The sequence below is a fragment of the Microcaecilia unicolor genome, chromosome 1 (genome assembly GCF_901765095.1).
Source record: "Microcaecilia unicolor chromosome 1, aMicUni1.1, whole genome shotgun sequence".
Taxonomy (NCBI): domain Eukaryota; kingdom Metazoa; phylum Chordata; class Amphibia; order Gymnophiona; family Siphonopidae; genus Microcaecilia; species Microcaecilia unicolor.
Window position 1 is genome coordinate 637,085,229 of NC_044031.1, and position 6,177 is coordinate 637,091,405.

The 6,177-nt window shown below is 38.3% G+C and overlaps 1 pseudogene; it reads right to left on the bottom strand.

Moving 5' to 3' along the window:
- Positions 1-4,241: 4,241 nt before the first annotated feature.
- Positions 4,242-5,119, bottom strand: LOC115460821 (annotated as a pseudogene).
- Positions 5,120-6,177: the final 1,058 nt, after the last annotated feature.

Genomic DNA, 6,177 nt, shown 5'->3' on the forward strand with positions numbered 1-6,177 from the left:
TTCCGTTGGCATTAACTATGCAGGATCTGTGATCTATACTATTCCTAGGTACATCCTTGTGTGACACCTCACAGTTTTAAGTGGTTAATCAAAAGAAGCTAGAATATATATCTAGGAATTAGATAAAATACAGATTAAAAAGGGGAAATGTACAAGTCAATTCACTAACACATAGCTTTGAAAAAGTTTTATAAAGAATTTCTAAAATCCCTCTCCTTCTCTGCACATATTCAGCAGACTGCTAAAACCTGTCATTTCTTTCTCTACAATATCAGCAAAATTTGCCCTTTCCTTTCTGAGCACACTACCAGAACCCTCATCCACACTCTTATCACCTCTCGCTTAGACTATTGCAACTTGCTTCTTATAGGTCTCCCACTTAGCCATCTCTCTACTCTTCAATCTGTTCAAAATTCTGCTGCACGCCTAATATTCCGCTAGTGTCGTTATGCTCATATTAGCTCTCTCCTCAAGTCACTTCACTGGCTTCCTATCCGTTTCCGCATACAGTTCAAACTCCTCTTATTGACCAGTAAGTGCATGCAGTCTGCAGCTCCTCAGTACCTCTCCACTCTCATCTCTCCCTACATTCCTCCCCGGGAACTCCGTTCACTGGGTAAATTTCTCTTATCTGCACCCTTCTCCTCCACTGCTAACTCCAGACTCCGTTCCTTTTATCTTGCTGCACCATATGCCTGGAATAGACTTCCTGAGCTGGTACATCAAGCTCCATCTCTGGCCGTCTTCAAATAAAAGCCCACCTTTTTGATGCTGCTTTTAACTCCTAGTCCTAACCCTTATTCACTTTGTTCAGAACCCTTATTTTATCATCCTCACTTTAACATTTCCTTATCTCTTGTTTGTCCAGTTTGTCTGTCCTAATTAAATTGTAAGCTCTGTCGAGCAGGGACTGTCTCTTCATGTTCAAGTGTACAGCGCTGTGTACGTCTAGTAGCGCTTTAGAAATGATAAGTAGTAGTAATTATAAGAAAGCAAAAGATGGTTAAAAATATCCATTCCACCAACTGGTTCATATTTATTCTGAATTTCTTAAAGACATTTGAGGTGGGATACCAACATGAAACGACATCGACTCAGTGGAGCACAACAAAGAAAAATTAAAAAAGCAAAAGAGGAGGCGATTGAAGCTATGTCTGTATCTATGTTGAAATATGTAATGCCTTCAACATCGCATATAGGTAATGAAAATTTGGAAGAAGGTGGTGCATCCAAAGCACCTATACTAGAAACAACACAAGATGATTCAGATAACACAGGGCTGAAAGATGACAATGAATCATCATCATCTATAAGCACTGATAATGAGGAAGAGAAAGGAATTGATAGCAATGGAGAAGAAAGAGACACTAGTAGTAGAGACCAACAAGAGTTTGAAGAAATGGCACTTTATTCTGATATCGCTTCTTGGCCAATACCGGTTCCAGATGACTTGAGAGTTAATCTGGTTAAAAGGGGAAGTGAACCTCTTCAGAATAAAGTTGGACCTTTCTCTGCAGTTCAACGAGAAGGAAAAACGAGCAAAGGAGGCAGTCGACACTTAACAACTTCATAGTTTTATAAATCTTTACCAAAGGGTGAAAAAGTGTTGAGAACTTAGATGATTTATTCAAAATCAAAAAATAGTTTGTTTTGTTTTTGCTGCAGACTGTTTGCAGATAATGAGACAAAAGCTGGAACATCAGTTTTTATAACTGGCTTTAAAAACTGGTGGAAGTTAAATCCTAAAGTTCCTGAGCATGAGATATCTGAACATCATCTGTCCTGCTTAGAAAAATGGAAGACCTTGGCAATGGGACTGCAACTCCAAAAAACTATTGATAAAATCCATCAAGTGGAAATGGATAAAGAGAGAAAAACCTGGAGAGACATTTTACATCGTCTTTTGGATGTAATTATGTTTTTGGCCAAACAAAACCTTCCTTTCTGTGGTCACAGAGAGGATATGTCTTCAGCAAACAAAGGAAATTTTTTGGAGTTGGTAGGATTACTCTCAAATTATGACCCAATTTTGAAGGAACATTTTGTAAAAATCAATCATGCTGTTCCTTCTGAAAGGAGATTGACTTCATACTTATCTCCAACAATTCAAAATGAATTCATTCATATTCTGGGAAATTATGTCAAAGAAAAACATAGTGGCAAATATTAAAAAAGCAAAATACTTTGGAATTCTTTTTTATAGCACTGCTGATGTTTCACACACTGATCAAATGTGTGAAGTGATCAGATATGTCCATATTGAAGATGATAAAGTTGAAATAAAGGAATCATTCTTGGGCTTCTTTCCTATTTCCGGGAAGACTGCTGCTGAACTCACAGAACAGATCTTGAAACAACTGGATAGTGATGGACTGGACATAAACCTCTGTCGTGGTCAAGGATATGACAACGCTGCAACTATGGCTGGTATTCATGGTGGTGTTCAGGCAAGAATCAAAGAAATTAATCCCAAGTCTTTATTTGTGCTTTGTGCAAATCATTCACTGAACCTTTGCGGAATTCACTCTTTTGAAAGTGTTTCTTCATGTGTGACATTTCTTGGAACTTTGGAAAAAATGTACTCATTCTTTTCAGTCTCAACTCATCGATGGGAAGTGCTGCAGAATGTAGGTGTAACAGTAAAAAGACTTTCCCAGACAAGATGGAGTGCTCATTATGAAGCTGTGCGTGCTGTAAAGACACATTTTGACAAGTTAATCTCTACCTTTGAAGTACTGTGTGATCCAAAAGAAAATGTGGATACAAGAGGATCAGCTCTGACTTTGCTCTCTGCTGTGTGCGATTTTTCTTTTCTGAGTTATCTTTTTCTCTGGTGTGAGGTTTTAGATGAGGTAAATCAGACACAAAAATATTTGCAAACAGCCGGAATCAGCCTTGAACAATGTACAGTGAAAATGCAAGCTTTAAAACTGTTCCTTGAAGATCAGCGCATAGAAATTGTGGAGAAGGCCATTAACTATGCAACAACAAAATGTAAAGAAATGGACATTGCCATAGAAAAACGAATCAAATTTCGAAGAAGAATGCCTGGAGAAACAACAAAAGATGCTGGTCTTACATTGCCAGAAGAAATCAAAAGGGCTATGTTTGAATGCCAAGAATTGAAGACTCGTTCTAAAGCAATGGATCAAATAATGTCAGTGTTTGCTATCATTCAGCCATTCTCTCTGATTTTTGCAGAAGAAGAAAAACTTCGTAAGCTTTTACCAAGTATAGTTGAAATTTATGATGATTTTTCTGGTGAAGAAATGTTAGTGGAAATTTTTCGACTGCGGAGACATTTAAAAGCTGCTGAAATCAATCTGGAAGAAACAAAGACATGGACAGTATTGCAATTTCTGGAATTTATTGTGAAATGGGATTTTTATGAATCTGGCCAAGACAGTGAGTTCCAGGAGACACAAGAAGAGCTTGGTGCTGGTCTCCAACAAGTCTGTATCACTTCTCATGAAGGTGGACGGGGGAGGGAGGGAGAGGGGCTGGACAATGAGAGGAAGGGGAGAGAGAGAGGGAGAAAGAGACTCCAGGAAAGAAAGAGAGATAATGGACCTGGGGTAAAGGAGAGGGTTAAACCCAGAGTCACAAGGTGCAGCAGTGGGAAATAAATAAATAAATACAAACATAAAATACCTCCGTGCGATTAATTGTGTCTTATGTGGGTATCTGCTGAATATCAGCTGAAACCTGCATAAGATCTGGCGGCCAGCATATGCTGGCATAGCCCTGGATATTCAGTGCCAGTGCCCAGACATGGCCTGGCTTTTAAAATCAGGACCTAATTCTGCTCACTTCCACTGGCTGAATATTGATCAGATAATTTTAAACTTCTAAGGGCCCTGTTTACTAAGCTGTGCTAAGGGTGTGCTAGTGTTTTTAGTTCATCGGAATATATGGGTGCCTCTAGCTTTTACGATGTGTTAAAAATGCTAGTACACCTTAGTAAAGAGGGCCCTAAATTAAATGTATATTCAATGGAAAAAATGCATTTTTTTCCTTAAATATTAAATGCTCTGGTTAGCATTCTCACCGCAAAGCTGCCTTTTTAGAGAATCGCAGTGAGTTTCTATAAACATTTATGCTGACTGATAACCCGAGGAGAGGGACTAGAAGGAGATGCATTCCACTAGATCCATCATTTCTGACACATGACCATTGTCTACAAAGACAAACCTTTGTTTTTCCCAATTGCTTTCATCAATGCATTAACTACTTCTTTGTTTCTAAGGCTGTAAAGCAGGGGATTTAACATGGGAATCACAATACTGTAAAACACAGAAGCTACTCTGTCCTGATCTAGGACATAACTTGAGTTTGGTCTGAAGTACATGAAGATGACTGTCCCATAGAATATGGTGACGCAGGTGAAGTGTGACACACAAGTGGTGAAAGCTTTGCGTCTTCCCCCTGCAGAGTGGATCTTCAAGATGGTGGTGAGGATATACATATACGAGACGATGATGGTGAAAAAGCAGCTCAGGGTGGCTAGACCGCCCAGGATAAATATCACAATTAAATTCATAGTGATATCAGTGCAGGAGAGATGGAAGAGAGGAGGGATATCACAGAAGAAATGATTGATCGCATTGGATCTACAGAATGACAAATTAAATGTACAACCTGTCTGTATACATGATTGAAGTAAACCACCTATATAAGCGCCGGCTGCCAGCTGAATGCACATCTTCTTATTCATAATTACTGGGTAAATCAGTGGATTGCATATGGCTACATAACGATCATAGGCCATTACTCCAAGAAGGAAATTTTCTGCTGTGGCAAATGCTACAAAGAAATACATTTGTGTGGCACAGCCATTAAAGGAGATGACTTTCCTTTCTGCAAGGAAGTTGTGTAGCATGTTGGGAGTGACAGCTGAGGAATAAGACAGGTCAGAGAAAGACAAGTTACTTAGGAAGAAATACATGGGAGTCTGAAGTTGAGAGTTCATGCAGGTTAGTACAATGATTCCAATATTGCCAATCAAGGTGGTAATATAGACCAATAGTAACAGTACAAAGAGTAGAATCTGTAGGTTTGGATCATTAGTGAGTCCCAGGAGAATGAATTCAGTCACACTGGTCTGATTTACACCTTCCATTTATTTCCCAATTCAAATCCTCAACATCGGGATGTACTTCCAGGCAGGGTTCTTAAAGTGTCTTGTGAACCTGTAACAGAAAAAAAAAAATCCAGCTGAAAAGAATCTAGCTCCAACATGGTTCAATCATTAAGACATTTAGAACTTCAAGTTTGTGTATAAACTTTAACTAAAAAGGTTTCTTTAAGTACAGTAGAATTCAGTGCCAGCTCTCATAAACTTTCATTTCCCTGCGATATCAACTACAAAGACAACTGACTGATTTGCACTGAAGTGCACACTGCTTCTGCATCTTTTTCTTTTTTTAATTTTTTTTAATTTTCAAATTTTTAATTATACAATATTCAATCAATCTTGAATATTACACTATACATGCAATAGTTCCATCTTTAATTACAAAATCATACTTCTAAGAAACAAATAATCTATCGACCACAAATGAATGTAATTGACCCAAGAGAGAAAATATATAAAATTATAAGCTAATATAACAAAGCTCAATCAATTATATTTATCCAAAGATCGCATCATATTCAGATTGACCTATTCCAGGCTGCTATACAGTGTTACATTTGGGTCTAAATTCTCACAATCACACCCTCTTTGCTTTTCAAAAAATCCTCCAATTGATTGGGTTCAAAAAACTGGAATTGCTTTGTTTGGTATAGTATCCTGCAAACACAAGGATACTTCAGTTGAAAATTTGCACCAAGTGCTATTACCCTTAAACGCTGTAACAATAATAACTTACGTCTCTTCTGGGTTTCCCTGGATAAATCCGGGAAAACCCTTACTTTTGAACCCAAAAATAAAGAATTGAGATGTCTCAAGGACAGCCTAAGCACAGCATCTCTATCTATCTCCAAAGCGAATGTCACCAACAAAGTTGTCCTTTGCGTGACCACCTCTAGAGAAGATTCTAGGAACTCAGTCAAATTCATTGCATCTTTTTCAATTTGCAACTCTGTGAAGCCAATTTGCTCTGAACTGCTATAACCCCTGAAAAAGGCTCTGTGCTGAAACATGGCCCTTGTAGGGTCTTGGAGTCAGTTTCTTGG